The 24,261-nt window shown below is 40.8% G+C and overlaps 1 protein-coding gene and 2 long non-coding RNA genes across 4 annotated transcripts in view; 2 read left to right on the top strand and 1 right to left on the bottom strand.

Annotated features, from left to right (window-relative positions):
- The window catches only part of LOC145457025 (uncharacterized), a 335,179-nt gene that overhangs the window by 122,834 nt on the left and 188,084 nt on the right, over positions 1–24,261 (top strand). The window lies entirely within an intron of this gene.
- LOC145457021 (uncharacterized) overlaps positions 1–24,261 on the top strand; it is a 438,806-nt gene that overhangs the window by 312,450 nt on the left and 102,095 nt on the right. The window lies entirely within an intron of this gene.
- LOC145457024 (uncharacterized) overlaps positions 13,597–24,261 on the bottom strand; it is a 193,845-nt gene continuing 183,180 nt past the window's right edge. The window contains exon 4 of the long non-coding RNA XR_013920759.1: positions 13,597–13,972. This is a non-coding gene — a long non-coding RNA (uncharacterized LOC145457024). The remainder of the gene's footprint in view (positions 13,973–24,261) is intronic.

Raw genomic sequence — 24,261 nt, 5'->3', positions numbered from 1 at the left:
ATATTTTAGCAGTGGCGTGAAAGTCGGTGTTATGGCGAACCTAGAATGTATCAGTATTATCGAATAGCAATTTTTTACAGAAAACTCGCATAATCGTTATGTTTTCTTATGACTGATCAAATCAGTGCTAGTTGAGCTGTTCTTCTCAATTCAAAATACACACAAAATAGCATCGAGCGTATTTTAATGTTGTTGAGCTCATATTTGCAATATGGAAAAAAGTAAGGATCCAATGGCGGATTGAATAAACGAATTTCCTAGACGAAGTATAACACTTGTGCTGATCAATTCTCTTCTATACATGCTATGTATTATATTCAAACTTTCCTAATCACATAATGCAAACTAACATTATGTGCTTGCAACAGTTACGACAGCGAACGAGTACAACAGACTCTTTGTCAACTCAAACAGCCGTGATAAAAAAGGGACACTTTTCAACTCGTAATCGTAATGAGCGACATGTTGTTATATTGTTGATCATGCTGTATCCGGAATTTCATGACGAATTACACCAGGAGGCCTAAACTATACCGATAATTCATTAGCTGCAAGCTTGTTATAACTTATATTGGAGGAGTGCTTTTCAACCTTTTTGAGCTCCATTCGCACTTTTTTTTTTTGAAAAATAAATTTCATTCGCACAAACTAATCGAAAATTGTTGTACAAAAAAAGATGAAGATAGGCCTACTTAACAACATTTTGTTCAGATGTGCAAAAACTTGGCGAGTATGTAGCTTAAGCTATCAAGTGTCTCATTAAAATGCAACTTTTGTCGCTCGTTTTGCAATCAATTATTTCACTAAAGCCCTTCTCAGCCAAACAATCATGTTGGGAGTTCGTACAAGAACGTCTACTAGGGCTTGGATGACCAAGTCTTAAAATCTGTTAAGCACTCCTATCCGAAATACCGCGTATTTTTCGCAAGTGCAAAATGCTTGCTGGCGGAAATCGTGTTTGAGAACTGACAGAAAGGCCCCGCGATGCTCAAGTTTGTCGAAAGGAGGAAAAATGCACAAGTTTGTGTTGAGGCTTTTGCCTCGTGTCTTTGGAATATAAGATGCAAAACGATTAATGAGAGTAGGCACATTAGAGCTCGCTACCTGATGATACGTTGCTCCAACTTCTGTCTTGCAAGTTTATGAGAATAGCAAATAACTCACGTTACCGTATGCTCTACTCCGTAGCTCAATCTAACTTGAGAAATCATAACAGTTTAATGACGGTAAAGTAGCTTTTAGACTACCACCAAAATCAGAGTTTTTGTGGCATCCGGCGACCCGAGTCTCACCCATGAAAATAAATTTCCTTTTGATGTTACAATTGTATGCAACGATTTTACGGGAATGTATGACGTAGAGCGCACACATCACAATTCTACCCAACACAGCTCTACAGAACATGTCTGACGCACGCGATTTCAAATTACGGCGAACTACATTCATCTGCGTGTCGCAGTTATACTACTGTCTACTCAGATTGCAAGAAATGGGACTCACCGTGTCGACAACGGAGCATACCCAATCCATCTCGAAAGGTTTGGCCATCCATCATCGGTCATTTTTAGACCTTGGTTTAGACGCCGCTAATGTTTTGGCTTCGCATTTTAGCAGAGCCTTAGTAGTATATATGATCGGTCGTGACATGCCTGGGGTTCTTATGGGCCCTCTGGTTATGTGCCTCGAAACTCGTGTTGGTGATGGTACCCTTTACCCCCCCCCCCCCCTATTGCTCGTGATGTGTCATGTGTTTTTATGGCTGCGGTGATGATGGTACTCTTTCAGGTATAGGCTGCGGCGATGATGTGCCGTGAAAACTCGTGGTGGTGATGGTACACTTTAGACCCCCCTATCGCTCGTGATGTGTCATATGTGCTTATGCTTATGGCTGTGGTGATGATGGTACCCTTTCAGGTATAGTCTGCGGCGAAGATGTGCCGTGAAAACTCGTGGTGGTGATTCGTACTTTCAGGTGTAGGCTGCGGCGATGATGTGCCTGTCATGTATTCTTACGGGGTCTCTGGTGATTCGCCATGTCTTCTTATGGGTGCGACCGCGAATCGGCCTTTCAGGTATAGGCATCTCTTGCACGGTGTCGAGTATGTATACATAGTGTCCTATATGGTGTCGAGACAACCAAATCTCACGGCTCAGTGATTACGAAAATATAAATTTTATTCCGCTCGCGGCCCTGGAACCCCCACAATCAGCCTAGAATTTTCCATTGTTATGGAGATTGGCATTGAGACGCAGCGATGCTGTCTGGCGAAACGAGAGAGTAAGTCTCGTTACTTGAAAGGGTACCATCATCACCACACCCATAAGAACACATGCCACATCACGAGCGATATGGGGGTCTAAAGGGTAACATCACCAACACGAGTTTCGAGGCACATCACCAGAGGGCCCATAAGAACCCCAGGCATGTCACGACCGATCATATATACTACTCGCCTTTCTTGCCAAATGTTTACGTCTTCGGGTGCCTCGACGCAGAGGGGGTTGGCCTCAAAATGAATGAGTCTCATAGACCTGAACTCGCTCCTTGCTCACCGCTACGCTAGTTCATCCCAATGGTCTTCGACCATGTTTTCCGGAAAAAACAGTCCGACAAATCTTATCATGAACACTCATGATGAAGCGATATCTACTGCATGTCTCGCTTATCGGCTACAGTACCCAACACAGTGACCTGGGATATGTAAAAACGATCGCAGGATTAAAAACAAAACAATATATATTACATACATATGAACAGATAGCTCTCGCACCGTGTCGACCAAAATTATACCCTTTACGGTCCATACTTTAACAACCCTAGCAGGGGTGAAAATTTTCGTTGCAGTGAACTTGCAAATGTGAGTCTGTAATGATAGTATTTACTGCTGTCCTCGTGCCTTGCGCGAATCGAACAGCTATTACGAAAATCTGATGATTGTTTAGCGAAAGAAAGCAGAAATTCACTTTGACGTGATTTTTTCAAGCTTGTCACAGGCTCAGACGGGCTGATGTACTGTATGTCTGCCACTGTAGAGATTGTAGAGATCTCCATACTGCCACTCGTGACTACACCATCTTCCTAACCAGGCTTTTGGTTACGTAATAATTATAGTTTGTAAGAGCTACGATTAGTGGTGCGTCGTATTAAGTTTTTACAATTGCCTCGCAACTACAAAAGTTACACTGATCCTAAATTTCCTAATAGGTTTATTTGAATTTTTCCACGTCAGAAAAGTGTACATTTAATCACGGTTTCCATTCGCACTTGATCAGGATTTTCATTCGCACTATTCGCATCACCTTCCTCATTCGCACTTCAATTTTTTTCATTCGCACGAGTGCGAACAGTCACACAGGTTGAAAAGCACTGTATTAGAGCATTACTTGCTCTTGCAAACACAATGTATAAACGTTTCAGAGTTTAGTGCATTCTTAATATCGTGCAACATTAACATATTTGAGGCAAGTAAAATTGATTAAAACTAAATACTAGTCATATAACTATTGAAACTGTCCAACATCACCTGCTTGGTCCCATTACTCGTTACAAAAGTCATGGATAGCACTTTAGACAAAATCTCAGAAATTACTATTAATGTTCTTTGGAAAAATGTTCAACACTTTAAAAACAGCATTTGGATCAGACCAGACAAGGAGTTGATTGGAACAGCTGCGGGCCGCGGCTGCATGTAAGACTCCATCATTCGATGTTTTCAAATACAGCAAATATGAACGAATCCATTGAATACGTTGCGGGATACTTCCAGATCAAAGCACGTGATCAATTTCGACAAGACTTGCCATAAATGCAATATCGCAATTTGCATTAATTACCTCGCATTCACATTGACTCATTGTTGTTGTACATTTATAACAAAACGATTATACTATATCTGGTTACTTCAACCTGTGTTTTATAAATTATGTGTATCAAAGGGGAAATGGGAACTGTTTGCAAACGAAAAATTTCATAGAGCGACATAATAACACAGTGGTATGCGAATGAATTCGTTGTTTTCCTCGCAAAAACCGCACGATCTAACATCACATTGGGAGTTATCGCGATTTAAGCAGCTCAACTCTGACCCTCGGGAATATTTCGTTGTATGTATGTATATGCATGCCAGTGTTGGGATCAAGTCACTACCTTCGAGTCACGAGTCATTTCGAGTCATTGCACATTTTGACTCGAGTCAAGTAAAGTCAATCGATTTTCGAAGGTGACTCGAGTCAAATCAAGTCACTCAAATTTTGGAGGTGACTCGAGTCAAGTCGAGTCAAGTCAAGTCACGAGTCAAGACACAATTCAAGTCAAATTGCCTTTTCGAAGTATGAGGCATGATTACGACATTGCATTTTGCTAGCTGTCTGAGATACAGATTGAGTGGTTATTGATTCTGGGCCTATGAACGAATATAGAGTTGTATATAGAGGCAAGGAGGCGCTTTATTGCTCACGTATACGTATAAATGCTCAACTTATACGTAAGTTATTGCATGACCTCGGATTATAGTTAGGCCTACTAGCCAAAATCGAGAATAGAGAAACGAATTGACATAATGCAATACATTACCCATTTACAAATTAATATGATACAATTCCAGCTTGCGCCTGTGGTTGAGGACGTTATTACCAGGGTTGCCATTGATATGGACCCAAAAATAAGGACAGTAGAAAATTATATTAGCATGAAAAAGCGTTTTCGTACATATTTTGTATTTATACGAGGCATGGCATATCACATTCCATACTTTTCGCCATAAATAATCTGCTCCAGCAACTCCGTGTTTATTATAAAGTGCTTTACTGATCTCACGACGGCCCAGGTCTAGGTTTACCTTTACGCAGGGCCAAAACATCACTTCGTCAGCCCCCCCCCCCCAAAAAAAAATTGTACCTGCTCCACTAGGGTGATAAACCAAACTTCTTCACCTCGTTGTGATTAGAGGCGTCGAGAAAAGATGGAAAAAGGCCGTACACCAAGTTTAGACAAAACATTTTTGAGCGTATGGCGCAAGAACAGTGGTGGCTTTTGGGGTAGGCGAGGTAGGCGGTCGCCTAGGGCCCCCCTGGTGAATTTACGCGCTTTCGAGGGGCCTCCCTCCTCAGTTTACGCGCTTTTTTCAACTATTTCTCCGGTTTACGCGCTTTTTTTCAAGTATTACCATTTCCCGAATAACCGCGGAATCCTTGTATCCATAAAGAATCTTGGTATTGTATCGTAAAGAGGGGTCAAACATCAATCCACATTTTTAGTTATCATTTTACGAATAACCACAAAAATCCATGCACCAATGTAGAATATGGTACTGTAAGCAATTGTCGATCATTAAATTCCTGCACTTGGTGCAAGAGCTCACTTCGATTTTATAATCTCTATCCATTTTGCCATTAGTTAAAGAGCCCCCTCCTACATTTACGCGAATGTTATCATTTTGCAGATAACTGCGAAAATACATGTACCCATGTAGAATATAATACCGTAAACAGTAGTCAACCCGCTAAAAGAGCTTACTTTGATTTTATAGGGGGGCCCCCTCCTCCTACATTTATGCAAATTTTAGTTATCATTTTGCAAATAGCCGTGAAAACACATGTAGGCCTACTGCCTACATATGTAAAATATAGTACCGTAAGCAGTAGTCGATCATTAAATTTCTGCACTAGTTGCAAGAGCTCACTTTGATTTTATGATCTCTATCCATTTTGACAGTAGCTAAAGGGGCCCCTACATTTACGCGAATGTTATCATTTTGCAAATAACTGAAAATACATGTACCCCTGTAGAATATAATACCGTAAACAGTAGTCAATTATTAAATTTCTGCACCTGCTAAAATGACTTACTTTGATTTTATGAGGAGGGCCTTCTTCATTTATGCGATTTTTGGTTATCATTTTACGAATAACCGTGAAAATATATGTACCCATGTAGCATCTGGTACTGTAAACAGCAGTCGATCATTACATTTCTGCATCAGATAAATAGCTTGCTTTGATTTTATGAGGCCCCCCCCTACATTTATGCGAATTTTCGTTATCATTTTGCAGTGGCGGCTCGTGACAATATCGGGTGGTGGGGCAAGGGCCGCAAGCGACTTGTTATCAATATGACGTCACAGTAGCGTTTTTCAACGTTCATGATGGCCACATGAATTTCCCGTAAACAATGATTTTTAACGTAGGTGCCGCGAGAGGTTTGCCGGTGGCGTGACTTGAAGTGCGGTAACAAATGTTTTATTCATTGTTTTTTATTCAAATGATTATTTTACAAAATGTACGCGAACTAAGAATCGTTCCCATGCCACGAATCAATCATCAGGTTATCCTTAGTAGCATGCGTTATGATTTCGTGGTAGAGATTACGCAAGCGCCGAGTAAGACTATACCAAAAATACACAGACCAACTACCTACAAAGAGCATTCGCATGACACCTTGTGGTGTTTTAATCGTTCCATGCTCAGCAATTCTGTAAAGTGCTGCAGCGCCTCCGACCCGATTTGTATATGGATTCTCGTCCCGAAAGCGAGTCAAATCGATTTGCCCTCGTCCGAAAGTGTTTGGTACACGATCCTGATGCGTTACGACCGGGGGATAGGCAATCAAAGCGGTGGCACCCATAAACGTAAAACATTATAAAAAGTCAGCTGTTATCCATGGAAGATTAATTGCGAGTCTGCCTGCCATCATTCAAGCAGGAATCAAAGCATTGTGTTAAATTGAAATGCGAGCACATATCGCATTAAACAATTTCATGAATAAATTATTTCATCTTGATGAATTTTTCACTTTTTTTCCATAGCCATAACAAAATATATCGGTAAATTAACTGTCAGTGTGCCTCGAGTAATAAGGATGAAAACCACTCACTTTTCCTTAGCCATAGACATGGTTGAGTTACCTGGGCTCACTTGATTGAAATTATTCGGAAAGAACATGATGTGTACAGTCGTCCGCCCACCAGCATTAATTTATGTCTTGTATAAGTATTGTGCGCGACGTGATTTCTTATTAGCAAAATGTTCAATAACGAGTTTATTGAAATCTGGAATTCCCAGAACCACGTCGTTGTGAATCGAGAGAACAGCCAACGCATTAAGCCTATCTTGGCCCATCCTGTTTCTGAGTAAGGTCTTGATACGTTTCAATGTGCTGAAACTGCGCTCGGATACCGCGGATGAAATCGGGGTGGTCAAAATGATATTCAGAAAGCTAGTTACTGTAGCAAAGTTGATCGAAAGCGAATTTTCAACTAGGAATTTTGAAAGTTCACTAGTGGTTTTAATTTCCGAAAAGGATGTGTTAGAATACAAACAAGTCAACTCGCTCTCCAACCGAGCAATGTCGATCATCGGGTAATAACGAGGCACGCTGCGCAGTAGTCCAGAAGGAAAATGAATTTTGTAGGCAGGGAAATTTCTCGGATTTAACAGGGCGAAAGTAACCAACTGGTCACTATTCAGACGATGTTGGATTTAGGACATCAGTATATCGCAACATTCGTAAGCCGCAACAAGCAGGTTTTGCACACTTATCCCACGACGTAAAAGCGTTGTGTCACCAGCGAAGTGTACATTCGCCCGGATATGCGAAATTGCCTCACAAAAATGTGCAATACACAATTGCGCAGTAGTACCATCGGCCATACGCGACTGAAAAGTGCTGTACAGTGTATCGACGTGCATGAAGATGTCACAAAAAAGCTTCAAAAAGAACAAAAATTCTTCGTCTTCCAGGAGTCGTTTAAGCCCCGCCGCTTCACGTATGGAAGTATCATCCCAGACAGGAGAGCTCTCAATCACTGAGAAGCATTTCAGAAGCTCCACCCTACTCTCTGACACTCGTTGCACAACTCTGGATTGAAATTTCCGCCGTGTTGATACGCATCTAGGTAACCGGTGCTTGCATATGTCGCGCAATAGATCAGATCGCTTTGGCGAAACAGAGAAAAAGGAGGAGAACCCTGAAAGATTTGCAAAGAATATCTTGACAGAAGATATTCCTAAGCACATTTTTTTCACTACAAGATTGAGCTGATGCGCGTAGCAATGCAAAAAATGCGCATGCGGGTAAACTTCTTTCATTAAAACTGGTACGCTATGTCGCGATCCGCTCATGACTGCTGCGCCGTCGTAGGTTTGCGCAATAAGTTTCGACTCAACTGAATAGGGCTGTAATGTTTTTTTTAATACGTAAGAAATTCCGACAGCAGTGTGATCGTCAACAGCCACAAAGCTGTGGAATCGTTCGACTGGCATACCAAATTTCGTGAACCGAAAAATCACGACTAGTTGTGACAAACACGTAATGTCAGTTGTTTCGTCAGACTGAATAGATAGAAATTCAGCGTCAACAATCTCGGTAAACAAATGCTGTAGATAGATGTGATATATCGAATCAAGCACATCATTTTGAATAGTCTTTGAGGTACCCTTAGCTACTGTCGCGGTGTCGAGATGTTCGCGCAAAATGCTATCAATGGAAGCCGTGTATTTAATTAGATCCAAAAATACCCCCCTATTGAGAGAGCATTCCTTCTCATCGTGGCCTCGAAGGGGCAAAACAGGGCGTTTTTATCCTCGCCATAAGTAAGCCATTCATTTTTATCGAAATGCGCTGAAGAAAAGGCACGAGTGCGCTTTCCTCCGGCGTACGATTGGATCAATGGGCAATTTCTAGGCTGATACGGACCTAGTCGCTTTACCTCTAATTTTTGCTCTAAAGGCAGCTGGCTAAACGGCGTACGGAGCAAAGATTCAACACGATTCATGTTCGCACTTGACCTGACTACTTATCTGCAGAAATGGAAATGACTATAAATCGAGTAGGGCTGGGCACAATGATTCGAGTACTCGAATCTGAATCGAGTATTAATTTTAATGATTCGAGTCGAGTAGTAGAAGACGATTTTTTCGAGTACTGATATTATACGCTCCTCGCAACTGAGAGTTAATTTGCTAACGAGAATTATGGTTTCGATGCAATTTTCCACTGTTGAAGCCTGGAAACCTTGATTGGCCGTGTCGCAGCATAAGAGACATTGTACAAAGCTACGAAGTACGAACGTTACTGGAAATATCACATTTCTTAAGTCATGATCATCCCACAACATTGTCAGGAAGTGCGATGAAATCGGTATGTGGACGAAAAAATACCGAAGTATCGCTAATGTGACGGATAACTGGCATTATGTTCTTCGTGGTGGCATAAAAGGGGCCTATTTGAACTTTGACATAGTAAATTCTGTTGTGACGTCATAATGAGTGATACTCGAAAACTCGACTCGACTCGAAGCATTTCACGTGATTCAGAATCGAATCACTCAGGTACTCGATTTTGCCCAGCCCTAAAATCGAGAGATTGCGTATGCCTGGAACTGGAAAGGTCAACGAGTTCGGACACATACGCAATTGTTATCTCATAGATTGGACAAGGAAATGTCATATTGAATCCAAAACATCATTCTGAAGAACTACGGATAGCAGCCTCGGAAATTCGGTCCCGGTACAGCTTGGGCGATTCTGGCCTTGAGGCTGGAGACTGTCACACGACACATACGGCTTACGGTCTATAGTGTCTATATGTCTGCTGCAAAATCGCCTTCGGAAAATATATTACCGAATAAATACGTGGATGATAGCCGAAAACTTGGTACACTGTTACATGAAATCATCGAGAAGTATAGCCTCATGACCGTTTTCGGTATGGTACACTGTCAAAATTAATACGAACAGATCAACGCCGAATTTTGCGTAATATTTACTGAGGAATCGGCTGATCAAGCGATCAGCTGTTAGCCGCCATCGAAAACGAAACAGCTATCGCGCTTGACAGGGGTTGTAATTGTGAGCAAATGGCCCGAAGGCCACCATTCCACGGTGAAATTGACATTGGAGAATATAAAATAAAACTAAATATTTGAATGCAAACCGAGGATGTTAGTAAACTGTTTCATGATATCATCATCTCATCACCTATCTCAGTATGGAACACAGATACACCGGCTTTTGCGTGAAATCCGCCATGCGTTAGGTAGGCTAAGTGTCAGATCAGCGCACATCTCTACCATACTCGAACTTAATAACGAAATTGCTGCCCTAATCATTGAGTGTCAACCTTGAGACTTGGCACAGCGTTCGATACTAAAATCAAGACATACCATGTAAAAGTTCATGACGGATCTAGCTAAGGAGCATCGTTAAAATCAATGGAGACCAATACCGGCTTTGCGTGAAATATGTTTGCGATACATGACCGATCAGCACACACTCGACTTTGGAAACGGAATTACTACCCTAAACTTTGAGTAGAAACCCTGAAACTTAGGACAGTGGTAAATACCACCATCACGACCTGACATACCAAGTTTCAAGAATTATCATGGTGTGAAACACCATCAAAATCGACCTGTGCCAGCAACGGTCGACTCAACGCATATCACGGTATCCGAGTTCAGATATAGATACGATTGTTACATCACACCTTAGGGGCGAGCAAGCATATTTGCCCCGGTTTCTCGGCCATTTTACGAATAGGAGAGAGTAAAGCAACGTTTCTTAATTGTGCGCAGCTTTGAGAGAATAGATAGTGAAAGCTTGTTATGAGCGCTACCGGGGCAAGCCCCGGCTAGGCATTCACAAAGCGAAAACACAGAAGAGAATTCGATTTTCGCGGAGACTTCGCTATGTATGGGCATTTGCAAGCGGAAGCACAAGAAGAACGCGGGTTTCGCTGTGATCTCGATATATATTGAGCGCTGTGCGTCTATAAATGGTTAAATTGTTATTGAACAGAATTTTAGGTGGGGCAATGCCCCAGTTGCCCTATAGGACGAGCCGCCACTGTCATTTTGCGAATAACCGTGAAAATATATTTACCGATGTCGAATATGGTACCGTTAACAGTCTATCATTAAATTTCTGCACCCGCTAAAAGAGCTTACTTTGAATTCATGAGGGCCCCCCTCCCACATTTATGTGAATTTTCGTAATCATTTTGCGAATAACCGTGAAAATACATGCAGGCCCCAACCGATGTAGAATATGGTACTATAAACGGTGTTCGATAATTGAATTTCTGTGCTTGTTAAAAGAGCTTACTTCTATTTTACGTCAATGAGGTCATATTATAACATGTATTGGATTATTATTGAATATATACTTCCTAGTGGCAGCAGTTCTATTTTATGTCAATGAGGTCATATTATAACATGTATTGGATTATTATTTAATATATACTTCCTAGTGGCAGCAGTGTATAATTCAGTGTATCGAAATTTTCCAGTATATGTTTGTGTGAGATTCTACTTGCTAGCTCTTGATGTCAGCTTTCATATGGTATGTTAATTTCTAATGAAGCGAGTCCGCACTGAGCCTGAATATCCAAAATATCAAAGGAAATAGTCATTTGAAAAGCCAATGAAAGCATGTAGGGCTGTAGGCTATTATAGCCTATATATTCTTGTTTACTGAGCCATTCTCATGACTCAACATATTTGTTGTGAATTAAGCCTTTTCTGAATGGAAATCCATTCTCAGGGTTGTCATGATTTGTTCATTTCTTGTCTGGCAGCTTCCTAAATACTCAAAGGTTATGTAGTATGGTGTTTTAAGCTGTTTGCAGGAATCTTAAATTGCAACTTTTCATTTTTCAAGCAATTTTTAGAGCTTTTCGATTTTTCATGCAACTCACTTTTTACTGGAAATATTTGGTAGGCTACTATATGTAAATAGATCGCTTGATTATTTCACTGTGGTTTGAAATTGAGGTCATTTCAGATTTGACGTACATTGAGGCTAGACCGCCGTAAATTATATTACCACTTGCGTCAATTTTTTCAGGCAATTGATTTTGTCGAAGGCGCTAACACTGAGTTTTGCGACAGTGCCTTGGATACGCATCGATTCGAGTATCTCATACCTTAATAATTTCAAGGAACTTATCCATAAATGTACCTTTTTAGTGTAACTTTAGTGAAAAATAAATGCAAGTTTCTACGGATTTGACTGCAACCAAGATTTGCCCTAAGATCAGGTGTTGCATAAGACAATTTTGATCATTACATTCTTCAAATGGGCTACCAGTTGTGGAACGCCCTGCGCCCTCTTACGGTTCATACACCCTGTAATATAAAACGCGCCATTAAATCACTCACATTGTACCACGCTGTATATCACGTGACCACGCCCTTCTTCTTGTATCGCGCCATATATAAACGCGCACATTCAGATATTCCACATGGGACTCATACGCTACTACTGTTCATATTCATTCGACCAATACATCTATCTGAGGCAATTGTCGTCGCATGCATCGTTGAGCTGTCAGATCAAGAACTAACGCAGGGCCAGGCGTTCGCCACTGCTAGTTAAGTATTTACGTAAGTCACAACCTACGTTGGACTCAGGCTTACGGCTCTAGCAGGTTATCCGACAACGCTACGTTCTCTACATGGTGCATCTCGTGAGATGATTTCGGCTTCAACGAAAGACGCATCGCCGCCTCAATATCGGATTTAGTTCGTCAACCACTATGGACACTCCAGAAACCACACTCGGACTCCCAAACCTTACGGTACAGTTTTTTGCATATACGAATTGTCGAACGAAAGCAGTTTTGCATTTACAGTTCCATTTAATTCGTGTGTTATTGCTCGCTACATGTACTATGGTTTATATATCTGCCGCTGCAATACGTAGCAACGATCCGGCCATGTTTCTGGTCTTAGTAAATCAATATAATTTTCCTAACGTTCGAAACCAACATTCGATTCACTACTTCGACGATACCTCGAAATTTCCGCGCTCTAACCGCATATTTGAAGTGCAGAGTTTACTTATGAACGCCGTCCGCCGACATAAGCGCGTTTACGGCTGTGATGTAAAATCCACGTTCGTATGATTCGTTATTCCACCATTTTGTTTCGGATTCATGACTTTGACATAAGTCCGCAATGCCTCGATATTACTGGTTGCCCCCTTGTTATTGACCAGTAATATCTTCTTCATTTTAACTTTCGAGTACTCTATAAGTCTATATACTCGGACTATACATTTATTAACAATCAATCGAATTGCATATTAATCCAAATACGGACTTATGGGATCCCTACTCCATCAATTGCTTTGGAGATTTATTCCCCGCGTGCTTTTGGGATTCGCGCTTAGATTGTCCGCTGCTAATTTCAACAGTCATAATGCTCAACTGTCATTTGCAAACAAACGTGCATTATCTCGTTATGTCGTTCTGATCCATTCTCAATTTATAACAGTAATTTCAACTGTTCTAACGCACCCTCACAATCTGGTTCGTATATGACCTCATTATCGGTTAGGAACCATTTTTAATTTGCTCTGCGTTACCTAAGCGCTAGTTAGTTCTTAATTCCTTGCCGTACGCGTGTGTCTGTTTCGATAAACAATAGATTCACAACGAAACATCTTCAGTCATTTTGTTCCGCAGATTTAAACGCTATTTAAAGCTAATGTCTGTGGTTATTATCGGTGTCTAAACCAAGGTCTAAACTTTGGTTTTTAACTACTCATTTCAATATAGCATTACCATTCTTTCTGTGCAGCGCAGATAAAAAAAATTGAACTCATACATTCTCCTTAACGCGAAATAAACATCAAAGTTAAACGCGTTCTAATCATCCTGCTTACTTGATATATTTCTACCACAATGGTGATATCATTTTAATTACATTACAGCGTTACTTGAACATATCGTTAAGTATCGTTATTCACCTTAACTTACATCAACATTGAGCTTGGATTTATATGAATACGGAAGTTATTTTCCACTTTTGTAATATCCGAGACATTTTATGCCAGTTGATTCGATACCTTCAACATTCGTTGTTGCATATTAACATACAAAACTCGGAATTTTACCAACAGTCTGTTGAATTTCGGTTCGTTCTTATATATTACGCACCGCTCATTAATTTCCATAACGTTCAACAACTTCACACTATTTTCCGCGCAAATGCGATTAGCGCGTACATTATGTCCTTACCAAATTCCCTATTCATGGAATGTGATAAATTCACGGACACAGCTTTATACTAGGTCTTTAACATATTCGCTTACTTCTATTTACCTTTACCTAAATAAGGGCGCTTTAACACGCTGGAATTTTTTTTCCGCAATACTATGTCCTTTTACCCGCGATACCGTCAACCTAGTCACATGCGATACATATATATTTCACCTGCAATGCCATTCGGACGCAGTAATATCATTTAAACACCCCGTGATATTTGATCACGGACATTGCCCCGTTTATATGCTACTCCTACAACTTGGAAAATCGAGAATTGTTTCGGTTTGTGCTTGTGTTCCAAGGTGCTTATTTCGACCCGGGTATATCCGAGCCTGTTCTCGAGCGTTGACCACGGGATTGCATGCACTGGCCATGAACGACCGCCCTGATCAAGCGTTCGGTCATTTCTTAGTGCTGTGATTGAACTCGTGTCTCCAGCGCCCAGACTCGCGATATTTACGAGATATGTACTGATGTTCACACCACGTCTGGATCATTTTTTGTATCTACCGAGAGACCGCATTTACAATGGCGTTACAGTCAATGTATATGATATATATACGTTTTATTTTGACGCACGAGCCTTAATCGCTAGCTCGGGCACACTGTCGCCGACGTGTTTACCGGTCCACGTCCATCTCCGGAGAATTATTTATATATCTGGATAGCATATGGCGCACAAATCCTGCGATATGTGTGGATTTGTGGTATACTATGCATACAGTATACATCGCTTTGGGAACTTTCTCGACTTAACTGCGTGTTAGCTGCACTCAGATTGTTTAATTTGATTGCTTCTGACACACATATTTTTAGCTACAATTGAAGCAATTATCAATATTATGGACATCTATTATCCTTATTTTCACGCTGCGACTTCGTTATAATCACAGCACCAATGTCCCCGCGTTACACGCTTCAATTTCATTCACATTAACATGACAATATTTCAACACTATACGCTTTTGAGCTTGTCAACACACCCGGAATATCCGGCATAACTTCTATCGACTTCTAGATTGGGAACTATATTCAACCCTGTTACAAAGTAGCGACGACGTACCGTTATCACCAAGAGGTCGTATTACTTGTCTCTTAATTGACGCTACTCATAACATTATATATAACGCTTCAACGCCTTCGTATAAGCATATTAAGCACTGCGCGTCCGGGAATAATATTCATTATTACATGACACGACATATTCTACGCGCAATGTCTCTTCTTTGTTCACTCGAATAATTGTTGTCACAAATATCAAAACCTTCGAGTTTGTCAAAATACCCGGAATCTCCGGTATGATTTTCATGTCCCAGCCGCATTATAGTATTTCTTATTACGCAATGCACGTGTTCTTTACGTCACGCTAGCGCGTCACGAGACATTTTCAGATACAATTGGTATTCCCAACCAAAACATATCTGGTCGCGGCTACTTAAGGCTTCCTTATCGTATTGCATTTGCCTGATTTTACACGTTCTGTTATTTCGTGTGTAGGCTTGGTATTAAATGCATATTTTTTTTCGCAAAGACTGCTTTCGTCTCGTTTTAGATTCGTATATTCGAAAAAACGTATCACTCCGCCGGGGATCGCCGAATGCCGACATGCTCATGCTCATACAAGGACTATTCACTCGCCGCTCCGGTAAAATATACGCCGGACACTAGGAACTGGTACACTATTTTTGCTGCGCGACCCATAAAGGCCTCACTACTCGGGGAATACATGTACCATGTACTGTACGACATCAGCTACTCCTATCGCGCTTTGGTACGATTAAACCCGTCGTAATCGTGAAGCACAACGCGAATTTTTCGTTGTTCGCGTACGTACCAAATATACCAGAATTCCGCGGCAGAGTAACTCTGGACAAAGTGGCCTTATAAAATATATCAAGGAGCACTAACTTTACCGCTTAACCGGCATTTTCGCGATCCCAAGGCTAATTTATATAGCTCTCGCTGTCATACACAGCGGACGAACTGATTTTACTTTCGCAGCCACATGGCAAAGCTGTTATAATCATTGTTCGGTCTTTGCATAAGACACATTCGCATTTTACAACGCAGCGAATTTCGTAATACTTGAAATATTATGATTCATGGACCTTTTCTATATATGTCCCTTTGCTGGGGTATTATTATATTATTTTCTCGGCCATTGCACGTGGAAAGCACATTTCTCTTGCACGACCGATTATCGCGGGAACCATCCTATACCCGGAATGGATTTTGATTGACAGCCATTTCTTGGAACATATTCGGTGTTTCTTTTTCCCTACATTTCAATATACTTGCTACTTAATTTTGTATAATTTTCTCCGCTTCCGTATCGTATCATGTGATAATCGCTCCCGCAGCTGTTATCGTCATGGCATTTCTAGCAGCATACAATAAACACACATCTGGTTGTCCTATTTTCGTTCGTAAATAGGGTTACCGGATTCTTCCCACACTGATTATCCCTTCGTCCCAGTGGATAAGTATTGAGAACACAGTGCCGGTTGTTGCCCTATATTAGATCGATTGGCGGAAATTTGAATCCCTTTGTCGGTGCTCGCCATCCGTTTCCCTTTTTCTCTTTCATTTTATTAAAGCAATAATACAATTGCCTTTTTCTTAACCCTAATGCCGTAATGCAATGGTATCTTGAACCACGTTTTCGGCTATCACACTTTAAGAATACGGTATTCCCAAAATACACATTATTATACACTTGTTATATTGCAATTATTGCCGTTACCTATCCAATTGACCATACGATTGCATATCGCCATACTCCATACATGTACCCAAATCTGCCCGGCATTTTAGTTCGGTCTCCAATCGGGATGTTGTTTTTACGATATAACGGACACTGCGTACATAATGCGATGCCGCTTCCTTTCCGCACATTTATTTTTCGTCCGGTATTGTCCTTCTAATAAAATACAAAATTTTGCCTCAGATACGCAATTCACTGTCCTTTTCATTTTGATTAGGTTACATTCAATCCAACCCATAACGTGTTAGTTCATTCACTAACTCATACCGTTTCATTGCTACCACGGTGTATAAATATTGCATCAATACATTATTTCATCTTTCGATTGCTGTTATCGCATTCATTCATGTGAATATCATGATATCCACTTTCCTATATATTGGGATTGTCGCTATAATTAGCTCTTAGAGGACGATGTGGAACGCCCTGCGCCCTCTTACGGTTCATACACCCTGTAATATAAAACACGCCATTAAATCACTCACATTGTACCACGCTGTATATCACGTGACCACGCCCTTCTTCTTGTATCGCGCCATATATAAACGCACACATTCCGATATTCCACATGGGACTCATACGCTACTACTGTTCATATTCATTCGACCAATACATCTATCTGAGGCAATTGTCGTCGCATGCATCGTTGAGCTGTCAGATCAAGAACTAACGCAGGGCCAGGCGTTCGCCACTGCTAGTTAAGTATTTACGTAAGTCACAACCTACGTTGGACTCAGGCTTACGGCTCTAGCAGGTTATCCGACAACGCTACGTTCTCTACATACTCAATATAAATATGACCCGGTAAACAGAATATTAAGTAAGGCGCACTCGTCAGTTGACAACCGTACACTTCATTAGCTACGATGAGTTTGTTCACTCATTTAAAAGTTATGTTGTAATTTGTTGCATCAGTATCTCCTAATTACCGTACTCTAGTCAAGTATCTGCTACAATGCCGCGAGTACATGCTAAATGTAAGTCAGAATCTCAGAAAAGGAAGTGGTTCAGATTCAGAGAGAAATGACAGTGCAAATTTTGAACTGCTACACAAATATTTTAACAATCAATGTCAGCTCAGGAATGTTCTGCAGAAATTGAGGATGATGCTGTTTTCCCAACAACTATAATGCCTTATGACTTGAATGATGTAACAGTGCTTTCAAATAAGTATATGGTATTTGATTGTAGTGGTCTTTTGTCTATGCTATTTGTGTCTTTTTAGGTTTAATCCAACCAGGCAAGTTCTTACAGACAAAAAGATTTTCTCCATATCTTACCAATTTCTCATTAGTGAGTGTTGTTTCGTGTGTGTAACAGTTTATTTACAAATTGCGCTGCTACTACAGTACCGTATGTCCGTATACTTCAAAGTTTGTTGTTGTTGCCATTGTTACAATGTGAATGTCATGGTTTGTGATTTTAATTGTTGCATCATACTTTGCCTTTTTGGTTTTGCTTTTTAATCTGTTTAAATCCCTTTGGTGTGCCGTTAACTCTTGAAAAGTGGCACCCGAAAATTCGAGTGCAAGAAATATTATATTACAATGAATGTTGTATTGAAAGCTACATTCTTACTGATCGTGGAACTAGCTCTTCACAGGTTATACCAGTGCTGATGTGCTCCTGTGGTATTACTGGTGTTGTACCACGTTGCCGCACATTTTGCTCTATGCCTAATCATACAACAAAATCTTCTTGGTAGAAAAAAGATAGGCTCAATCCAGCACCTGGCTGAAACCTTGACGTGGTGTGCTGGCTTATTACTAATGTCAGCCGACAGCTTTCTGGATTTATTTTTATATGGTCTATTTGGCGTGCAGTTGCCTTGGTATACTATTATGTTATGCTACATCCCATAATTCTTCTAAATAGGTGGGTCTCGACACGCACTATAGTTTACTTGAGCCACTTGTTTTCAAAGAGTACTTTGGCATGGCATTATAATTATTTAATATGGTTACAGTTTTATCATGGTATACAGACAATGTACTACCAGAACAGCGCATACGAGGTGTACAACAATAAAAGCTTCGTTCAACATTAGTAAGGGGGGTCTGGGGGGCGCAGCCTCCCAGAAGTTGCGGTAATGTAGATAAGCCCCCCCCCCCGGAAGTTTCGCCTAGGGCCCCCCTAATCGTAAGGTCACCACTGCGCAAGAACACCAGTAACAATGCTTGTAGTCATGGTCCTGGCCGAAAAAACTTATTTGCGATGTTGGAATCCTGGAGTATTGCTTTGAACAATTGCGATGTGAAATCGTTGGTTAGGAATGATTGCTGGTGTTTGACAGTATGGAATGCCCAGGTACCCTCAGCAGCAGCTGCCTTGTAGTCTGTGGTAGTTGGTGCTGATCGACTAGTGGAAAAATTATTCATCGACTGGCTCCGATTAATCATTATGACACACTTCTTGTGTTTAGGGGAATCAATGTGAGTTGAAACAGCGGTCTTTCCTATGACCTCCTGGTTAACGTCACAATTGCAGATATTGCAATGTGCGAAACACTCGCCCTTCAAGCTTCGTTAGATACCTTTGAATTATCTCTCATGATCGTCACGAAAAACGTTTTTATGCCTGCTCATTTTACATAATTTTAGAATATTATTCAACACAGATACCAGCGGAAAACGATCGAAGTTTTGTTGCGGCTGAAAATAAGACAAAATAAGGACGCAAGTCGAAAATAAGGACATAGCTTAGAAATAAGGACAGTTGAGTTTTCTAAGACGTGGCGCTTCAAAATAAGGACAAATCTTAGAAATAAGGACGGTATGGCAACCCTGGTTATAAATAACCTTCGTTTGGATCAATTCATTTGTGAGAGAACAATGGAGGATCAATAAAACGCACGATTATTGAATGATTGGTCGCTCTCATGGGCTACACCACCGTTTCGCGTACAATCGGAACATATGCAAGATACAATGATTTTTAGCGATATCGATTTCTTGATGACTCGAAATTGACTGGTGAATTTTGCTCCGAGTCACGAGTCAATCCACATTTTTGAGACGTTGAGTCAAGTCAAGTCATTTTAGCAAAGTGACTCGAGTCAAGTCAAGTCATGCGAAAAAGGTGACTCGAGTCGGACTCGAGTCATCCCAACACTGATGTATGCATGGACCGTGCTGCAAGTTGGTTTCTCAGAAATCACTAAACAATGTAGGTATGGTGTGAAATGACGATAGATTGTGAATATTTGACAAGATGCTGAATAAAATAAGAAACAAAAGAAGGTCATGAACCTGCGTCACAGAGCTCTTCAGTATGCGATTATGATGGGTGTGACTAGAAAAGGGTGAAAATCATCGGTCACACCTCAACATCACGGTCATTTTCCCTTTCGTTTAGTTATCACCGGCCCGAATGTGTATTTACAAGAAGGAGACTCGATCAAGGGCCAATCGAGGAAGCGAGGAAGATCGGACACTGACATTAGAATGGTGGGGATGTGCGTGTTGAGCGGGTAAAAATAATACAACCACCGCCAGAATCAAAATTTACCTGTACATGAGCTAAATGAAAAAAAAAACAATGACGCGGGCCGCATGTCATCCAGACTTGACGCTTTTTAACGGAAGAGACCACTTTTATCCTCGGGTCGCAGGTGTTCAGCAAGTGTTCAATTGATTACTTTTGAGTTGCCATAAAATTCGTTTTTAAGAGCGGCATTCTACAAAATGTGTACTAAATGAGCAATGGGCAATGGGCATACTTTCATACTTCATCGTTCTGAGCCATTTTGATTTGTTTCCTTCCTCACATTCAAGAGGCATATTATACTATACATGCTATATGACATGGCCTTGTTAGCAAATATTTTGTTTCTCCGCAACGCTGTGTCTTTCTACGCACTCTGAACTGATGCTTGAAAAAAAAAAACATCAAATCATCAGCTAGCAAGTATATCGGAAATATCTTCGGGTCGATGCAATGTCCGGTGTCAGTCTATAGATAACTAACCTACGGATAGATATACACTGTAAATTCACAGCGCTGAATGACACACAACATTGTGCATAGGTATATACAATATTTGGCTGACACATATTATTGGCTGAGATCTGACATCGAGAATCCGCCATGTTGTGTGCACGTCCATACATCATCAAGGAATGTTATAAGATGTGGGCTCATGCTCATATGATGTGTCTATGAGCTCACATGTATATCAGCAGTCATTCCGAACGAATTTTATGCGGTGTCAAACATTCATACCGGATATCAATTGGGAAGGAATGCGAAAAGCCTCGCAAAATGTGATTTTATAGAATGTATACGTGTAATGGCTACGACCGATTTTGCAGCTCCGTTCCGCTTCGCTGAAGCTTTACTCAGACTTATTTTGCGGCAGCTACGGTGGGATTTCTGGCAATCCAAAAGTTGTCTTCCAGAGCTCAGAATTTACTGAATCTGGCCTCGATCGAAAGCTACTGTCGAACTAATTCCAAAATTATCAATCAAAATACGGTCAGGCCCCGTACTTAGATGAAAAATCACCCTCAACATCTAAAATCTGCATTGTTCAGAACAATCGGATGACCGCAAAACGATGACTCATTGCGACTCTTCGATTGTTCGGACAATGCCGATAACTCAGACTTGGAGGGCGAATTCTAAGCGGTTCAGTGCCTCATCATATTTTCATTTACATTTTCGGAGTCAATGTGACAGTAGCTTTCGATCAATATCAGATTCAGTTAATTCTGCGCTCTGGAAGACGACTTTTGGATTGCAATAAATCCTACAGTTGCTGCCGTAAAATAAGTCCGAGTAAAGCTTCAGCGAAGCGGAACGAAGCTGCAAAATCAGTCGTTGCCATTCCACGTTTACATTCTATAGTGATTTGATCGGTATGGTTATTGACCCGAAGCTATAGATTTTTCATCAGGCTGCAGTGTTTTATTAGTAATATTATTACTGATATAACTAACCAAGGTTGTAGCCGACGGTGGTGCCGGGCTTGAAGCAAATAGGTTGATGATCAGATATTATGGTCGTGCTGTACCAATACTTGACTGACGACTCGCTTTCTTGAGGTTTGCTCTGATCTGACTTTACATACCTACGATACTCACGTTACTCCTTGATGTTAGTGTTACTTTCTTGAATGTTCTTACAGTTAATCGCTTGTTTCTCTTTCCAGTTTATTATAAACAAATTATCAGATCAACATACCAAAAGATTGCGATAAATTAAAAAGGTGATCGTATTATTTTCCTGCCGAACTTACTGAAGAAATTTGTAATACCAATATATGCAGGGTTGCCATACCGTCCTTATTTCTAAGATTTGTCCTTATTTTGAAGGGCCACGTCTTAGAAAACTCGACTGTCCTTATTTCTAAGAAATGTCCTTATTTTCGACTTGCGTCCTTATTTTGTCTTATTTTCAACCGCTACAGAACTTCGATCGTTTTCTTCTGGTATATGTGTTGCATAATATTATAAAATTATGCTTTTTCGTCGAGATTTCATGACATCATAAATGAAAGGAACTCTCGTGACGTAGGCTACACACCACAAGATTTCACTTCTAAGTGGTGAGATAGCTGGGGCAGTGAGTGGTGGTATAGCAGTTTCGTCTGTACCAAGCTATCGCAGAGAACGTCATTTTAGTAGTAAACAGCAGTACCAGGTTCCCGCTGTTTGGTTTACATCAGAATAAGCTCAAACTGTTGGGAAGGCAGCATGAGCGCACAAGTAGCCTACAACACACGCGCTTCCACGTCGTCCAAATATCATATGATCGACCGAAAAGATCATCGCTCTATTAAGTATGCCGGACCTGATGTGTGGAACAGTATCCCGCCGGCCATCAGGCGGTCGACGAGCATGTCCACATTCAAGTCGAAATACAAGCAATTACTACTAAATAAATACAGTCCATCCTCAAGATTACCGGACCACGACTAACCTATCGATCTCGCTTCCCATGACATGCCGCCCTATTTCTTATCGCTTCCTTTTCTATACTATCTTCTTTACTTTCATTCAGTGTGCATGCCTCCTCTTTACATCGCCTAGGCCAAGGTGGGTGTCCGATTCCATATAGACAACTCCTAGTCGCTTCGACATCTTCCTTTCTTTTCATTGTATCGCATTTTTTGTGGTGTATTGAACTGATAAAATTGCTAATAAACCAATGATGATGATGATTTATTGCGTAGTGAAAAAGGCGCAGTGCAGTCGACATATTGGTTAAAAGTAGTAAAGCTATAAATCATTGATAAATGTTTCTAAATTATATTGCACTTGTGCATATAGTTTTACCAGGGATGTCTAGATATCCCTGAGTTTTACCTACAAATAAGACTAAATCTGATTAGTTTAAATGAACAGGCGTAAAAACGTTTTTCGTGGCGATTATGAGAGAGAATTCAAAGGTAGCTTGAATGGCGAGTGTTTCGCACATAGCAATATCTGCAATTGTGACATTAATCTGGAGGCTATAGGAAAGACTGCAGTTTCAACTCACATTGATACCCCAAAACACAAGAAGTGTGTCATGATGATTAATTTAAACCAGTCGATGAATAATTTTTCCACAAGTGTCGATCAGCATCAACGACTACAGACTGAAAGGCAGCTGCTGCAGATGGTACCTGGACATTCCATACCGTCAAACACCAGCAATCGTTCCTTACCAACGATTGCACATCGCAATTGTTCAAAGAAATATTCCCCGATTCCAACATTGCAAATAAGTTTTTTCGGCCAGGACCAAGACTACAAGCATTGTTACTGGAGTTTTTGCTCCATACGCTCAAAAATGATTTTGACTAAACCTGGTGTACGGCCTTTTTCCATCTTGGTTGACGCCTCTAACGAGGCGAAGAAGTTAGGTTTATCACCCTAGGGGGAGGGGGGCAAAACCCACGTTTTTTTTGGAGGGGGCTGACGTAGTGCTGTTTCGGCCCCGAGTAAAGGTAAACCTAGACCTGAGCTGTCGTGAGATCCAGGAAGCACTTTCTAATAACAAGGAGTTGCTGGAGCAGATTGTTTTTTGGTGAAAAGTATGGGATGGAATGTGATATGCCACGGCTCGTATAAATACAAAGTATGTACGAAAACGCTTTTTGATGCTAATCTATATTTTCGGCTGTCCTTATTTTTGGGTCCAGGTCGATGGTAACCCTGAATATATGTATGAAACACCGCGACGCTGAACATTTTACTTGTATCCGGCACCGCTGCCATTGCCATCGAACAACAGTATAGCAATCATTCAGTTATTAGTAGTACCCGTTGTATTTTATTATTGATGAAATTAAATAGTATATTCATATTGAAATGAAATGAAAAATGGACTCTGTCTCTCCTTTACGCATGACTTACTGAGTCACGTGACTGTATGACACAATCGGAGCGGTAATCGGAGTCACCTGACTGTATGACGCAATCGATCGATACCATGCAGGATCGGAGTGAGTGAGGTATATCGTGAATCT

This window comes from Botryllus schlosseri, chromosome 15 (assembly GCF_051294905.1).
Source record: "Botryllus schlosseri isolate E-star chromosome 15, Bs_hap1, whole genome shotgun sequence".
Lineage (NCBI taxonomy): Eukaryota > Metazoa > Chordata > Ascidiacea > Stolidobranchia > Styelidae > Botryllus > Botryllus schlosseri.
This window is presented reverse-complemented; position numbering and strand designations above follow the sequence as displayed.